Here is a 22,104-nt window from a genome sequence, read left to right on the forward strand (position 1 = left end):
CAATAATAGCATTTTTGAAACCAAAAAAATGATGTTTTAGTGTCTCCATGTTCTAAGAGCTATAGTTTTTTTATTTTTTAAGAGATTTTCTTATGTAGGGGCTCATTTTTTGCGGGATGAGGTGACTGTTTTATTGGTACTATTTTGTGGGGCATACGCGTTTTTGATCACTTGGTGTTGCACCTTTTGTGATGCAAGGTGACAAAAATTGCTTGTTTTGACAGTTTTTTTTTTTTTTTACGGTGTTCACCCGAGGGGTTAGGTCATGTGATATTTTTATAGAGCTGGTTTTTACGGACGCGGCAATACCAAATATGTCTATTTTATTTTATTTTTTCTATTTTTAATTTTATTTTTTTAATTCTTACTTGGGAACTTTTTGTTTTTTTACATGTGAAACTTTATTTTATTTTATTTTTTCAACCCTTTATTTTTTTTATTTTTTTTTACACTTTTCGTCCCCCATAAGGTCATACAAGACCTCTGGGGGACATTTGCTTCACTTTTTCTTTTTTTTTTCACTGTTGATTTCTCCTGTAACTGGGGCTGACATAGTAGCCCCAGTTACAGGACAAATGCACCCCTAGAGAGGCTGTACAGAAGCAATCCAGTGCTGTACAGCCTCACAGCAGGGCTGATCGAGGTCTCTGAGAGACCTCACACAGCTCCTGCACACTCCGGTGACGGCGGTCACATGACCGCCGGGCCGGAACAGGAAGCGCACAGCGGTGAGCGCTGTGTCTGCAGCGATCGTGAAGGCAGGGACACCTGGGAACTGTCCCTGCCTTGTCTTAGGGTTGCCCTGCTGTCACTGACAGCGGGCAACCCGATCAGCAGCTGCACGATTAGCGTGCAGCTGCTATTTCTGACAGGACGTTCTAAAACGTGCTGTCAGAAATAGACGTCCACCCATAGGACGTTTATAGTCTATGGGCGGACGTGAAGCGGTTAAAGAATGTATACATACCCATTTAATCCCCCACTGCTTTCAGCAAGACTGATCCAGTCCAGCTTGCCACTGCAGCCCTGACATATCTAACAGGCACTGCAACAGCCAATCACTGGCCTCGGCAGTATACGGCACAAGACTGCTGAGGCAAGTAACTGGCTGCAGCATTCTCATGGAGTATACAGTTACATCTGAAGCCACTGCACTGCAAACAGATTGACATAGAATGGGACAATATCTGGGAATGGGAACTTTTTTAATAAATCGGACAAACCCTTTAACCCCTTAGTGACCAAGCCTGTTTGGGCCTTTATTACCAAGCGTTTTTCTTCCTTTTTTTATGGTCTCGTTCCAAGAGCTATAACTTTTTTTTTTTTTCATCTATATAGCTTTATGAGGGCTTGTTTTTTACGGGACAAGTTGTAGTTTTTAATGGCACCATTTTGGGGTACACATAACTTTCTGATTAACTTTTATTAACTCTTTCTGGGAGGGAGATGGGGAAAAATAGCAATACTGCCACTGCGTTTTTACATTATACATTTTATGGCGTTCATTTTTCGGTACAAATAACATAATATCTTTATTCTCTGGGTCAGTACGATTACAGTGATACTAAATACTTATAATTTTGTTTACGTTTTACAACTTTTTTTGCAATAAAACACCTTTTATTAACCCCAAAAATTATTTTGTATTGCCACTTCACAAGACCCATAACTTTTTTTTTTAATGGAATTGTGTGAGGGCTTGATTTTTGAAAGACTACTTGTATTTTTCATTGGTATGATTTTGATCGCTTGTTATTACATCATACCATAGGGGATAATTTATGTAATATTTATGTAGTCCCGGTCGTTACGGACGTGTCAATACCAAGCATATGGGGGATATTTTCTTTTTGCAATTTTTTTCATTGAAAAGTGTATTTTCAATGGGAAAAAAAGCATATTTTTTTATTTTATGGAATTTTTTTTATTTAATAAATGTGTATTTTTTTTCTATTTTTTTTACTACTTAATAGTCCCACAAGGGGACTATAATATACAGTATTTTGATTGCTTTTAAAATGTAATGCTTTATCTCTATAATGCATTGCATTTCAATAGCAATGCTATTCAAACATTGACCAGCAGGCTGCGCCAGAGAGGCACAGCCTGCTGGAGGTAACGGAAGACAGGCTCGGGGCCCTGATCGGAAGCAAGGTAAGCTTCCCAACACATCAGCACCCCGTGATCGCATTTTCGGGGTGCTGATGGGAGACAGAGGGAGTCCGCTCCCTCTGTCACCACTTTACATGCAGCGGGCGCCATTGCGCCCGGCATGTAAAGGGTTAAACAGCCCGAATCGGCACTCCTGCCGGTCCAGGCTGTTAGAGCAGGGACCCGGCTCTCATGTGAGAGCCAGGTCCGCGCTCCCCGCTGCACGGGGGAGCCGTGCAGTGGTTAAACTGGGCCGCCGTAAAAACGCGGCAGCCCAGCCTAAGGCCCCTTAGTGACCGCCGTAAAAACACGTATGGGTGGTCACTAAGGGGTTAAAGGGCATTTGTCAGCAGATTTGTTCCTATGACGCTGGCTGACCTGTTACATGTGCACTTAGCAGCTGAAGGCATCTGTGTTAGTCCCATGTTCATATGTTCCCACATTGCTGGAAAAAAAATTATGTTTTAATATATATGCAAATGAACCCCTAGGAGCAACAGGGATGTTGCCATTACACCTAGGGGCTCTGCCCTCTCTATAACTGCCATTTCCTCTGCACTTTGATTGACTAAGTGTGATGTTTACACTTTCTGGCCCTGTCAATCAAAATGCAGAGTGCAAGGCAGTTGCAGAGAGAGCTGAGCCTCTAGGAGTAATGACGAAATATAAATTATTATTCCTTTAAGTTCAAGAAAAACATACATTAATCGGGTCCCCAAACAATGATGATGTCTCGAGGGGGAGAAAATTTGAGGGCTTCCATGAAGAGATGGGGTAGATAGATATATTATAGCAGGACAGACCACATGTATATATCTAAAACCAACTAAACAGTAAAAAAAAAAAAAAAACTACGGTACCTTTAATAAACTTTTTTTTTTATAAACTAACTAAAGATGTCGACGCTGACGCAGACACTAATCACTACACCAACTAAGCCGTAAAAAACTGACACAGAAAAGTAACGCTAATGGATTTAAAAAAAAAAATTTATAACAAAAGACGCTGACACTGACGCAGACACTATGCCAACTAAACAGAAAAAATCTAACGGTAAAAAATAAAACTAATAAACTTATTTTTTATTATTTAACTAACAAAAGACGCAGACACTACACCAACTAAACAGTAAAAAAACTAACACTAAAACTAATAAACTTTTTTTTTAACTAACAGAAGACGCAGACAATAACGCAGACACTATAACAACTAACCAGTAAGAAACTAACACTAATAAACTTAAAAAAAAAAAAAAAAACGCAAACACTAAACTAAAACACTAAAACACACCTAAAGCCTACACTATACCAATACCTAACCTACAACCTGTACTTTAACCTATCAGCTACACTATTCACTTTTAACCTATACTATCTCACACTAACTAAATGAATATATTTCAGCTAACTATACCCTACACTACACCCTGCACTAGAACCTATCAGCTACACTGTTCCCTAACCTATACTATCTCACACTAACTAAACGGATTATATCTTTCACCTAACACTATACCCTAAACTAAAACCTATCTGCTACACTAACCTACCCTATCTAACACTATCAGTTCAGTATCAATTCGATTTTTGATTTGCTTTCAAAAAAGCACAGCACAGGACAGTATTCAGCTCCGCTGACAACCAACACCGCATGAAACTGCACAAAATGGCTACTATGAAAAAATCTTATATAGTAAGGGGTGGGCAACTTTCTTATTGGTTGCTAGGAATGTTGCTAACCTCTTTGACTCCTTCTCATTGGCCCAGAAGCTAAAAGAATGGAGGGATTAGTGTCCTCTAAAAGTGGCGATATTCGCATCGCAAATATATTCGCGTTACGAATATTCGCGCTTCAATCACTTACTCGTCAATGTAAGTAATATTGGAGCCTTAGCACTTTGGACCACAATCTAGAAACAAGGAGGGATGATCACATAATTTTTACACAGTACAGATCATTGCAATGCGTACTGTGGGAAAAATAAAATAAAATCGAATATTCGTAAATACGAATATTTCGATATTCTAAATATTCGCGAAATGTTGCTAAATGCTGAGCTCTTTGCCTCATTCTTCCGGTAGAAGTGACAATATTCGCATTGCAAATATATTCGCGTTACGAATATCCGCGCTCCACTGGATTACTCGTCACTATAGTACCGTTGTAGCCTTAGGACTTATGCAACACAATCAAGAATATGTAATGTGTACTGTGAATTTGTGAAATAAAAAAAAAAAAAAATATTCGTTTTTACGAATATATATCGCTAATATTCTAAATATTCGCGAAATCACGAAGTCCCGATATTCGCAATAAAAATTTGCTTTTCAAATATTTACGCTCAACACTAATGACGATGCCCCCTCTTAGAGCCTCATTTGCGTATATATTAAAACATACTTTTTCTCAGCAATGCGGGCACATATGAATAGGGGACCAACACAGATGCCTTCAGCTGCCAAGCGCACATGTAACAGGTCAGCCAGTGTCATAGGTACAAAACTGCTGACAGATGCCCTTTAATCTTTATGTGGTTTTCCATTGCAAAAAAAATATATACTTTAAACAAAAAAAGATAAAGACTCCTGGTTACTCTTGCTTCACTAGAGAGATTATTATATTGGGAATGTCTTCACAGTGCTGTCAGTAATGAATGGGGCCTTAAAAGACAACAGTTATTGACCTGAAGTTTACCATTTTTTAATGGATGCCTGTAGTAGTTATGCTTTTGTGACAGATTGCCATCTTTGTTTTTGATGGACTTTAGGCTTTCAACGGCAAGTGAGATCATGCACTTCAAGATCATTATTACTTTCTCAAGTGATTAAATTATGTGCTTCTGGTGCAATATTAAGTGCTTATTGATTTGACATAATGATAATAAATAAAGTTATCACAGCCTTTAAGAGCTGAAGGAAAAGAAAACAAGAAAGAGAATATTTCCATTTCCATCTGTGACGAGTACTATGCCGAGGAGCATAGAAGACTTATGATCATAGTTACCAATATAAGAGTAACCTAACATTTTATCTCTCCCAAATTCCCAGCAATTGACAGACCAAAAGTAACTTCCTCTCCATCATCATTACTCTATACATTTCATGGTTACCCGAGGACATTACTATACAGTGCCACAACTTGAAGGGATATTTTAAACCCTAGAACTACCATGATGGTGATCAGAAAAGTGTATGAATTTGTTACTACTATTACTTTATGCTGCACAGTGGCACTGTTTACAATGATGGCCTGTTGTTACAAATAGCGGACGTGGATCCGCTGTGGCTACTGAATAGAGTTGACTTGGAGCTACTCCTAAGGGCATTGTGTAAGTGATCCTCTGGTTAACCCTATACAAGAATAATGACTCCACTGCAGGGGAACACCAGTCTGCTACCTGTTGGAGTGGTCTCTATTCAATACACTCCTGACCCAGGGGTGTCAAGAGACTGTAGGGAACTGCTAATACTGCTGACATGTAGTGTATTTAGCCTCTTTGCCCCTGCTGCTTTAATTCAGAAACCCCAGGGATTCAGTACAAGTTTTGTTTTGTAAACACAGTCACTCCAACCATGAGGGACAGAGCTGCAGTGAGGAGACATCTTATGTCTCCAGAAGTCTAAAGCAAGTGGCATGTGTAATCTTTATAACTAGGAGGAATAGATAAGCAAATCTTTGAATATCTATATCCTTAAGATCAGCTAGTGAAGCTGGAGTGTATAGGAATAGATTGCCACCTGCTCCTCTTTATCTCCCTCACACAGAGCCGGTAGTTCTGCTCTGTATTACTTAGATATATTAACAGAATCTATCTAGTAATTGGAGTTAGGGATCAGTATATAGTTCAGGGTAGTGATAGGTTAGGCTTCCGACAGCCAACTAGATATTTAGAGGCCCGGTTGCACTGGTAGATTAGTTGGCAGGTTAAGGACTCAGTGTTAGGGTAGTCAGGCCTGCATCTACTACTGTTGGTGCTGCACTGTTTGCTGCCTGGAAGAAATCCTTTCATCATCGTCCTCTCCTGATCGGCTGCCTGTCATCTGAAAGAGTCCTGGATCTACAGTCATCCACAGGGGCCCCTGCACCTGGATCATCTCTTCTGTTGCCTGGAGGTATCGTGCACAGGACTCTTTATATTTATATTATATATATATATATATATATATATATATATATATATACCAGGGTATATAACTTAAGATTGTTGCAGGATCCCTGGTTATTGTAATACTGCTGCGTTCTCAGTATACTGCATGTATGTACTATTATCATTCTTACCCTTATAAAGTTACTGTTATAACCTTATGTGGTATCTATATGTATTCTTCAGACTGAGATTAGTACAGTAATCCTTGTTAAGGCTACTAACTATACTTCATTGGTAAGTCCCAGGAAAAGATCCTCCCTGTAATACAGAGGCTCTAACCTGGATGGGGGCACTGATATACTTAATTTTCCTAAATTGATGGAAACACCACTGAAATGGTTCGGGAACAGCATGGGGTGGATTTCTGGATGCATCTTGGACTCCCAGGTCGCTGCTGGGAACGATGTTGTCCGAGTAGTACGCCACTTTTACAGACTGACAATAATACGCACCAAACCGAAGATAAAATCGAATTTAGATAGAGGAAAAATTGTTAGGAAACATTCTTTCCTGAATATTTACTTGTATATAAAGTGCTGCCAAAAACACAAGGAAGAGGCACTTCGATACAACCTGTATATCACATAAAGGAGGGCCTCATTCATATTGTGGTACAATTGTTCAGGTAGTGGGACTCCTACACTCATAAAGCCTATGCACTAAGTGAAAGGGCTGCCAAAAATTACAAGGAACCGGCGCTCCAATACACCCTTTATTACATATAAAGAAGGGCATCATACACCCTAGAAAAATTTTGACTGATGGCCTGCTGGTGAGCTGACCATCGAAAAAATTATATGCGAGGGCCTGTAGGTGAGCTGACCCTGTAAAAGATTTTAGGTGCGGGCCTGCAGGTGAGCTGACCCTGTAAAACATTATATGCGAGGGCCTGATGGTGAGCTGACCCTGTAAAAGATTGTAGGGGAGGGCCTGCTGGTGAGCTGACCCTGTAAAAGATTTTCGGTGCGGGCCTGCTAGTGAGCTGACCCTGTAAAACATTATATGCGAGGGCCTGCAGGTGAGCTGACCCTGTAAAAGATTGTAGGTGAAGGCCTGCTGGTGAGCTGACCCTCTAAATAATTATATGCGAGGGCTTGCAGCTGAGCACTAGAGGGATCATTGAGGACACTGACACGGTCTGCTATGTACTCCTTCACCATCTTCCAAAATGTTTCCCTCCTTGCCACAGTAGGCCGCGCATCAGGGTCAGAGTGCTGGCGGGGTGTCATGAAACTGTCCCAGGCTTTGGAGAGTGTTGCCCTGCCTATGTTGGAACTGCTGTGTGTTACCCTTGTCTCCCCTCCTTTGTTGCCCAAGGAACTACGGACTCTGCCGCCAGAGTTGTCAGATGGAAATGTTTGGAGCAATTTTTCAACAAGGACCTTCTGGTATTGCACCGTTTTGCTCGTCCTCTCCACCGGAGGAATGAGAAATGAGAAGTTCTCTTTGTAGCGGGGGCTGAGAAGGGTGAACCACCAGTAATCCTTGTTGTCTAAAATGCGTAAAAAGCGCGGGTAGCTGGAAAGGCAGCCTAACATGAAGTCAGTCACGTGTGCCAAAGTACCAACAGGCAAGACTTCGCTGTCCTTATCAGGAGGATGACTCATAATCTCCTCATCCTCTTCCTTCTCTTCTGCCCACCCACGCAGAACAGATGGAATTAAACTTCCATGAGTACTACCCTCTGTTGCGGAGGCAACTGTCTCCTGCGCCTCCTCCTCTTCATCGTCCAATTCGCGCTGAGAAGATGAACTGAGGGTGGTCTGGCTATCACCCTGTGTAATGTCTTCCCCCATTTCCACCTTTTCCACATGCAAAGCGTCGTCCTTAATTGTGAGCAGCGAGCGTTTGAGTAGACACAGAAGTTGGATGGTTACTCTGATAATAGTGTTATCGCCTCTCACCATATGTGTTGATTCCTCAAAGTTTCTTAAAACCTCACAGAGGTCAGACATCCATGCCCACTCCTCGCTTGTGAATAGCGGAAGCTGACTGGAAAGGCGACGACCATGTTGCAGCTGGTATTCCACTACTGCCCTCTGCTTCTCACAAAGCCTGGCAAACATGTGGAACGTAGAGTTCCAGCGCGTGCTCACGTCGCACAACAGCCGATGAGCTGGCAATTTCCAGCGCTGCTGCAGCAGCGTTGACAGACCCGTTAAAGCTGTCGATGACTTGTGGAAATGTGCACACACGCAGCGCACCTTCATCAGTAGCTCAGGCAAATTGGGGTAAATTGGGGTAGGTTTTGAGCAACTGCTGAACCACTAAGTTTAAGACATGGGCTAGGCATGGGAAGTGTGTGAGCTTGCCGAGCTTCAAAGCCGCCAACAAGTTACGGCCATTATCAGACACAACCATGCCTGGTTCTAGGTTGAGTGGCGAGAGCCACAGCTCAGTCTGGTCTCTTATCCCCTGCCACAGCTCTGCGGCGGTGTGCTGTTTGTCACCTAAGTAGATCAGCTTCAGCGTGGCCCGTTGACGCTTCCTTCTGCAGTGCTACACTGCTTCCAGCTACCGACTGATTGTTAACTGGTGCTGCATTAGGAAAATTCTGAGGTGAAAGTGGAGGAGGAGGCGGAGGAGGAGAAGTGGGGGTTGGAGCCGCTAACATAGGTGGTTGCGGAAACACTGATGGAATTAGGGCCAGCAATCCTTGGCGTCGGTAGCACCTGTGCCATCCCAGGGTACGACTCGCTCCCGGCCTCCACAACGTTCACCTAGTGTGCCGTCAGGGAAATGTAGTGTCCCTGGCCGAATGCATTTGTCCAGGTGTCTGTGGTTAAGTGGACCTTCCCAGTAACTGCGTTGGTGAGGGCACGGGTGATGTTACGGGACACATGTTGGTGTATAGCGGGCACGGCACACCTTGAAAAATAGTGGCCGCTGGGGACTGCATAACGCTGGACGTCCGCCGACATCAGGCTGCGGAAGGTCTCAGTGTCCACAAGGCTAAATGGCAACATTTCCAGGGACAGTAATTTGGAAAGTTGCGCATTTAGTGCTATGGCCTGTGGGTGGGTGGCTGGGTATTTGCGCTTGTGTTCAAATGCCTGGGGTAAGGACATTTGTACGTTGCGCTGGGACACAGAAGTGGATGTGGTCGCTGATGGTGCTTGCGCCTTCGACAGGGGATTGGCCAGCACGCAACACAGGGGAAGAGGAAGCAGTGGTGTGACCCGCAGACACAGACTGTGGACCCAGGCGTTTGGTCCACTTATTACGGTGCTTGGATGCCATGTGGCAGATTATGCTGGTGGTGAGGTTGCTAGTGTTTATGCCCCATCTCATTTTGGTACGGCACAGGTTGCAAACTACTATTCTTTTGTGGTCCGCACTTTCCTCAAAAAAGCGCCATACTGCGGAACACCTACACCTTGGCAAGGGGGAGGTCAGTGGAACAGTTGCGTGCCTGTTTGGTGTGGCCCGCCTTTTCCCTTTTGCCACCTCACTGCCTCTTCCAGCCTGTTGCGGTGCTGCAGATCCCTCCCCCTCTGTACTGCTGTCCTCACTCGGCTTTCCATCTTCCCAGGTTGGGTCAGTGACTTCATCGTCCACCACCTCCTCTTCCACTTACTTACTCTGCTCATCCTTCTGACTTGTTGACCTAACCTCAACCTCAGTGATTGACAACTGTGTCTCATCCTCTTCATCAACCTCTTGAGACAGTAATTGCCGTTAACTTATTGGCAACTGTATCTCATCATCATCCACCTTATTAAACAGTAATTTCCATTCCCCACCGTCCTCTTCTTGTGACTGGGGATGCTCAAGAGTTTGGGAATCAGGGCACAAGATCTGTCCCTCTTCAAGCGTGCTTTGCGAGAGGGTCAAATCAAGGAATGGCGCAGAAAATAGCTCCTCGGAATATCCGAGTGTGGGATCACTTGTTTGCCCAGACTCTCCATGGTGGGAGGAAGGAGGATCAGGGTGAGGATTGTGTTGAGCAGACTCTTGGCTACCAAGAGTGGTGTCTTGCGCCGCCCTGCAAACTGGGACATGAAGCTACATAAGCATCGTGGATGATTGTTTTTCTTGTGCTCTGGCAGCAGGCACGGTTTCAACACACCCAGGGCCACGGCCTCTGCGTGCACCATCAGCATCACGGCCACTTCTCCATCCCTTACTGCTTGCCTTCTTCATATTAAATGTTATATATGCTTGAAAGTATATCACACGTACAGTAGCGTAGGATTTGGAAGTGTATGAGCAAAAAAATGTAAAAAGGTATTTGGGATGTGGAAACGTCACACATGAGATATCCCGCAGATAATGGCAATGCTGTCACCAGCGGCTAATAAAAAATGACAGGGAATGTCACAGGTATTTGAGATGATGAAACGTTATACAGGAGAGGTACCACCGGTAATGTCACTGTCTAAAGCGTCTACGTAAAAAGTACACTGTATGTCACAGATACATTTTTTAAGCGCTGTGAGGATTTTCTCTGGTAGGCAGGGTAAGCGGACGCAGTACAGAGGCAAAACAAGTTCGTAAATCAAAATGTCAGTGTTTATTCACACAAAAGGCAAAAGAAAAATGACTTATTACAGTCTTGGTGTTAATTCACACAATAAAAAGTCCATAGAACAGACACGTCACCTTTCTAGCCGTTTTATCCCCGGCAGTCCACAGCAGGCTTTAGGGGCCTGTTTCCCAGCATACAGCCCTCATGTGGCTCTGAACCTTCCAGAACAGCACCATGCTTCAGATCCCAAGACAGAGACTCATATTCTGAGCCCAGCTGCGTATTTAAAGGACAGTCAGGTTCTGCCAAAACCCGGAGCGGCACTTAAACTCCAGTCCGGTATTTGATCTCACCTGACTGGAAATCAGCCCAGCCGCCCATGTTGGGAGGAAAATACCTGCTTTCCCAAACAAAACCCCTTGCTATGTCACAGCGCACACTTTACACTGGAGATGTGGCACTGTTAATGTCACTGTCAGAAGCAGACACCGTCTATTGAAAAAGTACACTGGATGTCACAGATACATTTTTGGATGCGCACACTTTACACTGGAGATGTGGCGCAGCTAATGTCACTGTCCGCAGCGGACACCGTCTATTTAAAAGTGCAGCCAGCCAGTAGTGCAGGGGCAACACGTGAGGTGCGCTGTGGACCGATGAGGGGGCCAAATAATAACACACAGTTCATCAGTTTACTCACGGTGAGCAGAAAGCCTTCCTGGGCTGGCAGCACAGTGTTGAGGTGGACAGCACGAAATCCTCCGGGGCACACTCTGTGGTAGGGAAGAATCAGCCAAGATGGTGGTTGAGGTGCCCTTGATGTTAGGGGTGCTTAGGGTTCTTGTTGCGGCTGAGTCCCTGTCACGGCCATGGCTATGACCGTGACTCCTGAACCGCATGCGGTTGTCAGCGGTTTTCTTTGGTGTTCAATCACAGGTGAGGGCTGTGGTATTTGCCTCACCTGTGGTTGCCGCTGGTAACAGTGTGTTTGTGGCAGCGTAGCAGGCTGAGCTGTGCCATTGCAGCTCGCTACGTTGTGCATGCGGTTTTGAGTTATGTGTGTATGTGTGCACTTCCTTTTTATGTTATTGTGTGCACGTCTCCTTTAAGTGGTGTTTTCCCTTCCCTGGTGTTGGAAGGGTTAATCTCCTTCCTAGTGTGTGTATGCACTGGGTGTGTCCGACTGTGGGGTGTGGCTTCTTGGCCTATAAAGCCTCACTGCTTTTGCTGGCCTGCAGGTTGCTTCAGCCATGCTTAGCTGAGAGCAGCCTCATGTCTTTATTACCTGCCAGTAAGAGCCACCCCTGTGGTCATAACCATAATGTCGCTTTAAGTTATTTCTAGTTATGTGTGATGTTTTATATGTGATTTTGTGCAGCTATGGATCTGGGTCCCTGTGTGGGGATGCGTTTGTGATCTGCACCCTGCTAACACAGGGATCCAGTCAGCAAGGCTGTGGCAGGTAGGTGGAACTCTTTGTTCACCTGCCATATCCATAGAGCTGTTTATGTCTCCCCTTTTCCTGCAGCTTGGCCGTTGAGACTCCTGCTCCTCCGTGTCTAGGAGGAGTGGGCTTGTCTTACTCAGCTCCTAGGTGAGGGTCATCTTGAGGGCTAGCAGGGACTTTTAGGTTCCGGAGCATGGGCCCTCCTACCATCAAGGTTGGCTCATGTAGCTAGGAGCCAGGGTCAGGTTAGGGATGCGTTTAGGAGGTGACCTGCTCCCTAATCCTGTCTTCATGGCCAAGCAGCCGTAACATCACCGGGCTCCACACGGCTGAGGATTTCCCCCATCCTCAGCCGTGACAGTCCCTTGATGGTTTTTGTCGTGACGCCAGTACCGTTAATGGTGGTACAACCAATAGTGGTAATAATGAGGTAGGCAGTGGTAAGATGCAACTCACAACTTTTACTGGTGATGACTTTGTTGGTAGCAGTACAAAATACAGTCTCTTAATGGTTTTAGAGTTGGTCTGCAAATCCACTGTTTCTAGGCTTTTTAGGTTTGACTTGGAGCTGTGGGTAAGGTGTACCTTGTTCCTGTTGATGTGCTCAGTCCTATTCCTTGTCCTTTCCCTACAAGCTGAACATTGGGGACAGGTAAACTCATCTGTTTCCCAGAGTTATAGTGTGGCTGCCAGAAGCTATATGTCTTCCACCATGCGCAAAGGTGTCTGTAGCCCTCAATAATGGCTGTTATCACCGATGATTCCTTAGGAAGCTTGTTTCTATTTTAGGGAGGCAAACTCTCTCCTACTGGTCTGGGATGCTAGTGTATAGATCGGCCACAGAAGGAAAACGCTCTTCTGCGCCTCATATCTTAGTACTACCTCATAGCAAAGTTGGTTCCACTCACTAATCTGTGTCATGGAGTCTTCACTCTACATTTTCTCCCACTAATCTAATCTGATCCACTCAGATCTGCTCTAAACTCTGATCCATTCTCAACCCTGAACTCCACTCAGATCTGATCTCTGCCGGACTCCCTAACTAGGCCTGACCTAGGTATATATAGAACCTAAGTTTTATCCCCATCTAGTGGTGGGATGTATAAATTACACCTAATCTGCCTGGTAACAGGGATTTTGCAGATATATTAGTACAAAGTACCACAATACTGCATAATGCAATTGTCAAGATAAAAAGTGCTTTTAAGCAGTGCCCACACACACGTAGTGGGACGCTGCAAAAGTACACTGGATGTCACAGATACTTTACATCAGTATGAAAGTTTACTAAGACCGCAGAGTGCACCTGTCTTTGTAAAAGTTATTGTTATTTTGTTTTACTGTTTATCACATCCACACATTTTCTGTCCTGTGTAGGATGTCTATTGTGGTACTTGTGGTCCTCTGCGGGCATCCTCTATTGTATACAATTTTGCTGGGGATTGCCATTAGCAGCAAACCACAAGTGCAGGATCTCCAGTACTACTCCTGGAATACTGCAGGGGACTCTGTGGCTGAACTGCTGCTAAATACTGCACACTTGTGCACTCACAGGAATTGAACTTCTTACCCACTTCCAGTCCAGACCAAGGATCTGGCACCATCTGTAGGCAGCCTGGAGTTACATGCTGCAGCAGCACCTCTGTGTGTTACAGGTGCACACACCTCTATCCATACTCACAGTTTTGTGATGCTGTTGGTGAGCGAAATACATTTACCCCCCCTGTCCTAAGTCTTTATGCTGTTCAAATACAGCTCTGCTTGTTAGAGCTCATATTGATGCCAATATGTATTACATACTCGTGGTAGATGGTGCCCTGTGCATTAACTCTGTTGGTGCCCCCTCATATTGTGTTCTGTCATAGAGTTTGCAAATAACCATATCAAATAGTGTTACAGTACAGTGCACAAATAACAGTGCCATACATAGGCTAAATAACATTTCCATACAAATGCCTAAATAATAACACAATACATATATAATATCATTGCTACCATAAACTGTAAATTATTTACTGCACAGTGTGTAAATAGCAAAGTCACACAATGCCTAACAGCATTATACAGAACTCAGAAACACAGTCCAGACCGGGCTTGACTCTAGTTTTTGTGGCCTGCGAGTGTGTCTGGTGCTGATATTTATCGAAGACTTTGTGCACAGTAGGAAGAAAGTGTTTCATCGTGAAAAAGTTTGTATGAATGGATAGAGAAGCTCAAGGAAGGTCGTACAAGTGTCAGCCATGAAGAAGGAGCTGGACACCTGTCCACGACTGGAGACAACATCGAGCATGCGATCAACTGATTCTGTTAGACAGACAAGTGACAGTGGATTATGTGACAAATCATTGGCAAATCAGCCATGGCTCTGCGGCGAAGACAGGGCTGCATTCGTGGCTTTCAGCTTAGCCTAAAACATTTGTTAACAGATGGACAGAGTCTATTGAAAAGCAGGGAGATTATGTTGAAAAATTATGTATTTGCCCTTCCCGAGAGTTGATTAAAATAAATTCTATAGCAGATCATTTTGACTCGCCCAAGTAAATGCTCTGTATGTAGAATTTACAATATTATACAGTAGACGTTGAAGTAACATTTGGCTGCAGATTTTTTCCACAAAGAAATCATGCAGTGAAAAATATACCAAAACGCTTGAAAACTCTGTATGTGAAACCAACCCAATTCTTCCTATACAACAGTTGCCATCAATCCAGAATTTGCAGGGACTATCCTGCAAATTTGATTTGTCCCAAACCCAAAATAGGTGGGGCTTATATAAGCCAGGCCCATAAATAGTCCCACACTTTCAGGGCCGTTCCCAGGGCAGGGCCTATTTGTTCTGAAATTTACAAACTGCAAAGTTCTTAAATTTTTCAGTTTTAATTTTCAACTGGCCTTTTTCACATTTCAGTGGAGCTCATCCTGAAAAAAATGACGTTGGCGATTTAAAATCTGCAACACATGTTAAGTTCTGTGTGAAAGTCTTTCCACAGCTTGCAGATGAGATTCAGTAAAATCTCATCCCCTTACTGGGACTGTATTCCACTGCGACTTCTCTACTTTTTGTATGCACTCCTGGATTTAGCTTCAAAAACTGCATAAAAAATCTGAACATGGAAACATGACCTAATAAGTGATGATATACTGACATTTGTCCAAATGATCTTCTGATATGTCATAGATTCAGTAAATAGACACATAAAACTTGAGTAGTGAAATAAAATCAATGATTTTCCAGTTACAGGAATCCCAAGGCTTCTTCAGATAGATACAGAGGCATAACTAGAAATGACTGGACCTCATAGCAAATTTTTGAACAAGCCCCTCCCCAGCTACTTCACCGCAACCCCCTCCTCCCATACAACCCCCACTCTTGCAGCTAGTCAAGATGACCAATAATCGCCATACAGATATGTGCCCCCTAATAATATCCATATTGTGCCCCCTTTACAGTATTTATGCCCTTATTGTACAATTTCAGAGTAGTTTTGCCCACATTGTGCCCTCTTTACAGTACTTATCCCTTCATTGTGCCCCCTTCACAGTAGTTATGTCCTCATTATGCCCCCCTCATAGTAGTTATGCCCTCTCTGTGCCCCTTTCACTAAAGTAATGACTTATCTGTGCCCCACTTTACAGTAGTAATGCCCCCTTTGTGCCCTCTTCACAGTAGTTATGCCCTCACTGTGCCCCCATAACAGTTATGCCCCTTCCCAGTAGTAATGCCCTCTGTGCCCCTTCACAGTAGTAATGGCCATTGTGTCCCCTTCATAATAGTAATGCCCACTGTGCCCCATAACAGTTATTTCCCTTTCAAAGTATTAATGCCCTCTGTGCCCCCTTCACAGTAGTAATGCCCTATGCGCCCCCTTCACAGTAGTAATGCCCATTATGCCACCTTCCTAGTAGTAATGCCCACTGTGCGCCCTTCACAATAGTAATGCCCACTCTGTACCCCCTTCACAGTAGTAATGCCAATTGTGCCCCCTTCATAGTAGTAATGTCCTCTGTGCCCCTTCATAGTAATAATGCCCATTGTGCACCCTTCATAGTAGTAATGCCCATTGTGCCCCCTTCATGGTAATAATGCTCATTGTGCCCCCATTCATAGTAGTAATGCCTATTGTATCATCTTCACAGTAGTAAAGCCCTCTGTGCTCCCTCTGTGTTAAAAAAACAAAAACACAGTAACTACTCACCTTGTTCCATTCCTGATGCTCATATCCAGCTTTCCCCTGCACACACAGATCGCTCTGCAGCACTGTGTGGGAGGAACACAGGCAGATTCCCGGGCTGCAGGCTCCTCCCACACAGGCCAGCAGCGCAATCTGTGCCCTCAGGTTGAATGGTGGAGCAGGGAGCAGAAGGCTCTGTGCTTCATCATTTAGTGTGCAGCCTGAAGAAGAGAAGGAGCGCCGGGAGCTGAGCTGTCAGTGAGTGACAGGACTGCAGCTCCCCAGCGCTCCAGCAATGAGTGCATCCATCTGTATTGATTAGTGATGAGTAGAGATGTCACGAACCTAAAATTTTCCGTTCGCGAATGGCGAACGCGAATTTACGCAAATGTTCGCGAACGGGTGAACCGGGCGAACCGCCATAGACTTCAATAGACAGGCGAATTTTAAAATCCACAGGGACTCTTTCTGGCCACAATAGTGATGGAAAAGTTGTTTCAGGGGACTAACACCTGGACTGTGGCATGCCGGAGGGGGATCCATGGCAAAACTCCCATGGAAAATTACGTAGTTGACGCAGAGTGTGGTAAGTTGAATTCGCAATGCGATTAATATAACCTGCATTAATCGCATTGCGAATTCAACTTAGAGCTAAGTTCCTAATGGTTGTATTGCTAGAATTGACGAATATAACACTATATTCTCAATCTTCGTTATATTCTAGCAATACAACCATTAGGAACCCAGCTCTAAGTTGAATTCGCAATGCGATTAATATAACCTGTATTAATCGCATTGCGATTACAACTTAGTCAAATTTGTGACACTGCAGCTTCAGAATGAATCTAAGATGGATGCTGTCCTTGCTTTTTGATAGGAGGTGGGAGGGTCTGGGAGGGAGGGTATGCTGATTGGCTGGAATGTGTCTGCTGACTGTGAGGTACAGGGTCAAAGTTTGCTCAATGATGATGTATAGGGGGCGGACCGAACATCGCATATGTTCGCCCGCCGCAGCGAACGCGAACAAGCTATGTTCGCCGGCGAATAGTTCAGGACATCTCTAGTGATGAGCGAGCATGCTCGGCAGAATACCAGAATACTCGGCGAGCATGCTCGGCACATGGCGGTACTCGGTCTTAAGCAGCCAATAAAAGTCCAGGTAAGTACTGCCCTCACTGTAATGCCAGTAGCCATGTTGGCTGCTGGCATTACAGTGATTGGCTGGCCAGAACGCGTCATCTGGCAACAGGAGTCATCTGGCAACGCTGGCAACAGGAGTCGTCCCAGAAGATTGGAAATTAGCAAATGTTGTGCCCATTCATAAGAAAGGTAGTAGGGAGGAATCGGGCAACTATAGGCCAGTAAGCCTGACATCAATAGTGGGGAAATTAATGGAAACCATACTTAAGGAGAGGATTGTGGAACATCTAAAATCCCATGGATTGAAAGATGAAAAACAGCATGGGTTTACTTCAGGGAGATCATGTCAAACTAATCTTATTGATTTTTTCGATTGGGTGACTAAAATAATAGATGGAGGAGGTGCAGTAGACATCGCTTATCTAGACTTTAGTAAGGCTTTTGATACTGTCCCACATAGAAAGCTTATCAATAAAGTGCAGTCTTTGGGCTTGGACTCCCATATTGTTGAATGGATTAGGCAGTGGCTGAGGGACAGGCAACAGAGGGTTGTAGTCAATGGAGTATATTCAGACCAAGGTCTTGTTACCAGTGGGGTACCTCAGGGATCTGTTCTGGGACCCATATTGTTTAATATCTTTATCAGCGAAATTGCAGAAGGCCTCGATGGTAAGGTGTGTCTTTTTGCTGATGACACAAAGATTTGTAACAGGGTTGATGTTCCTGGAGGGATACACCAAATGGAAAAGGACTTAGGAAAACTAGAGGAATGGTCAAAAATATGGCAACTAAAATTTAATGTTGATAAGTGCAAGATAATGCACCTGGGCCGTAAAAACCCAAGAGCAGAATATAAAATCAGTGATACAGTCCTAACCTCAGTATCTGAGGAAAGGGATTTAGGGGTCATTATTTCAGAAGACTTAAAGGCAGGCAGACAATGTCATAGAGCAGCAGGAAATGCTAGCAGAATGCTTGGGTGTATAGGGAGAGGCATTACTAGTAGAAAGAGGGAGGTGCTCATGCCGCTCTACAGAGCACTAGTGAGACCTCATTTGGAGTATTGTGCTCAGTACTGGAGACCATATCTCCAGAAGGATATTGATACTTTGGAGAGAGTTCAGAGAAGAGCTACTAAACTGGTACATGGATTGCAGGATAAAACTTACCAGGAAAGATTAAAGGAACTTAACATGTATAGCTTGGAAGAAAGACGAGACAGAGGGGATATGATAGAAACTTTTAAATACATAAAGGGAATCAACAAAGTAAAAGAGGAGAGAATATTTAAAAGAAGAAAAACTGCTACAAGAGGACATAGTTTTAAATTAGAGGGGCAAAGGTTTAAAAGTAATATCAGGAAGTATTACTTTACTGAGAGAGTAGTGGATGCATGGAATAGCCTTCCTGCAGAAGTGGTAGCTGCAAATACAGTGGAGGAGTTTAAGCATGCATGGGATAGGCATAAGGCCATCCTTCATATAAGATACGGCCAGGGGCTATCCATAGTATTTAGTATATTGGGCAGACTGGATGGGCCAAATGGTTCTTATCTGCCGACACATTCTATGTTTCTATGTTCTATGTTTCTATGGTGCTATATAGCACCCGATGACACGTGCTCAGATCAGTCATAGTCAGAGACAGCAGAGGGTAGGGAAGGGAAAGGCAGTGTATGGAGCAAAATTCAGTTATTATTCTAAGAAAGCTTTTGAAAGACCCAAAAGTCCTTTTAAAGACTACTGTGTGTGTGTGTTTTAGAGCAGCAATATATTTTTCTTTAATACCTATTAGTGACATATACTGTACATCATCCGTAGACTGTCTTTTTGTGTAAATTCAAATAATCAGCGCCACATTTATTGTCTAAAGTGTACGCTTAATACACATCCGTGACATATACAGTACTCCATCCGAAAACTGTTTCTTTAGCGTAAATTTAAATAATCTAGGCCTAATCTAGTGTCCATAGTGTGTGGCTTTCTGTGACATATACAGTACGCCATCAGAAAACTGTTTCTTTAGGGCAGATTTAACTAATACAGTGTCCATATTCGGTGGGTTTCTGTGACATATGCTGTCCTGCATCCGAAAACTGTGTCTGCATTGCAGATTCCAATAATCTGGGCCTAATATAGTGTCTATATTCTGTGGTGTTCTGTATCCAATACTGTACTTCATCAGAAAACAGTGTCTGTATTGAAAATTCCAATAATCTGGGCCTAATATAGTGTCCATAATCTGTGGGTTTCTGTGACATATACTGTCCTGCATCCGAAAACTTGTCTTTAGCGGACAGTAAAACAATCCGCACCAAATCTAGTGACAAAACCATTGATATGAAAAAGGCGAGCACAGGGACGGAGAAGTGGGTGTGATGCTGATGGTGCACGCAGAGGCTGTGGCCCTGGGCGCAATAAAACTGTGCCTGCTGCCAGTGCGCCAGGAAAAAAAAAAAACATCCACTGTACACAGCTTCATGTCCAACTTAGCTGGGCGGCGCAGGACAACACTGTCTTAGTCGGACCAGTGCGAACAGTTGGTCGGTTGGATTGCTGAAGATAATGCTTCCAGTCGGTTAAGCACCACCCTCTCTTCCACCAAGTCCAGTCTCTGTAGCCAAGAGTCCGGTCAACCGAATCCTCACTCTGATCATCCTTCCTCACACCACGGAGAGGCTTGCCAAACGAGTGATCCCACACTTGGGGACATTCCGAGGAGCTCTTTTCAGCGCCACTATTACATTTGGCCCTCGTGCCCAGTACGCTTGAAGTGGGACCTGAGATATTGTGCCCTGATTCCCAACCCTCTTGAGCCTTCACAGTCTCAAGAAGATGACGGTGGTGAACGGTAATCATTCGTTCACGAGGTGAATGATGATGAGACACAGTTGTCAATCACTGAGGTTGTGGTTAGGTCAAGTCAGGAGGATGAGCAGAGTGAGGAAGTGAAAGAGGAGGTGGTGGACGATGAGATCACTGACCCAACATGGGAAGGTGAAAAGCCGAGCAAGGACAGCAGTACAGAGGGGGAGAAATCCGCAGCACCGCTACAGGCTGAAAGAGGCAGTGGGGTTGCAAAAGGGAGAAGTCGGCCCACACCAAACAGGCCTGCAACCGTTACACCGAGCACCCCCATGCGTAAATCTACCTTGCCAAGGGGTAGGTGTTCCACAGTATGGCGCTTTTTTGAGGAAAGTGCAGGCGACAAAAGAGTGGTAGTTTGCAACCTGTGCCGTACCAAAATAAGCCGGGGCGTAAACACTAGCAACCTCACCACCACCAGTATGATCCGCCACATGGAATCCAAGCACCCTAATAAGTGGGCCGAACACCTGGGTCCACAATCTGGGTCTGCGGGTCACACCACTGCCTCTTCTTCCCCTGTGTTACGCACTGCTGGCCAATCCCCAGTCGAAGGCGCAGGCCCGGATGCCCCTCGCCCTGCACCTGTGGGCATTGATGTCAGACCTCTGTGAGGTTTTAAACAACTTTGATGAATCCACACAGATGGCTAGTGGTGATAACGCTATTATCACGTAACATAAACATCCCACTGTTGTGTCTACTCAAACGATCGCTGCTCACAATTAAGGACGACGCTCTGAATGTGGCAGATGAGGAAATGGGGGAGGACATTACACGGGGTGATAGCCAGACCACCCACATTTCGTCTTCTCAGCGCGAGTTGGACCGTGAAGAGAAGGAGGAGCTGGAGACAGTTGCCTCTGCTACAGAGGGTAGTACCCATAGAACTTTAATTTCATCTGTTCAGCGTGGATGGGCAGAAGAGGAGGATGAGGAGATTCAGCCTGATGTCGACATCAATGTCTTGCCTGTTGGTACTCTGGCACACATGGCTGACTTCATGTTAGGCTGCCTTTCCCGCGACCCTCGCGTTATACTCATTTTAGATAACACGGATCACCCTTCTCAGCCCCCGCTACAAAGAGAACTTCTCATCTCTCATTCCTGTGGTGGAGAGGTCGAGTAAAACGGTGCAATACCAGAAGGTACTTGTTGAGATATTGCTCCAAAATTTTCCATCTGACAACATGGCTGGTAGAGTCCATACTTCCTTAGGCAACCGAGGAAGGGAGACAAGGGGAACACACAGCAGTTCCAACAAAGGCAGGGCAACACTCTCCAAGGCATGGGACACTTTCATGACACCCTGCCAGCAACCTCACCCTGAAGTGCAGCTGTTAGGAATATGGATAAAAATTTACTGTCAGCCATGTCCTCACACCCACCATTTGCTAAAGGATGGCAGAGGAAATCAAGCTCCACAGGGGGCCCTGCTTCAAAGCCGCAGATAGATAGCAGAAAACTCCTAGCAGGCCACATTTGGTTACATTTAGCACCTCCAGTCAGACAGCACGGATACTGCAAGAAAACCCCCACAGGAGGTATCAGCCCTTGCCAGGATCAATGATACCTCCCAGACAATGTTGGCACCTACATTTCATAAGGAATTATGAATCGCCCGGCCATGGCAAGCGCAAATCGGATACATATTTGTGTCCCGGTGGCCACGGTGAACATGCCCATGGGCTTTGTTTGATGGTGGGATGCCAAGG

This window comes from Bufo bufo, chromosome 2, assembly GCF_905171765.1.
Source record: "Bufo bufo chromosome 2, aBufBuf1.1, whole genome shotgun sequence".
In the NCBI taxonomy this organism is placed as follows: Eukaryota; Metazoa; Chordata; class Amphibia; order Anura; family Bufonidae; genus Bufo; species Bufo bufo.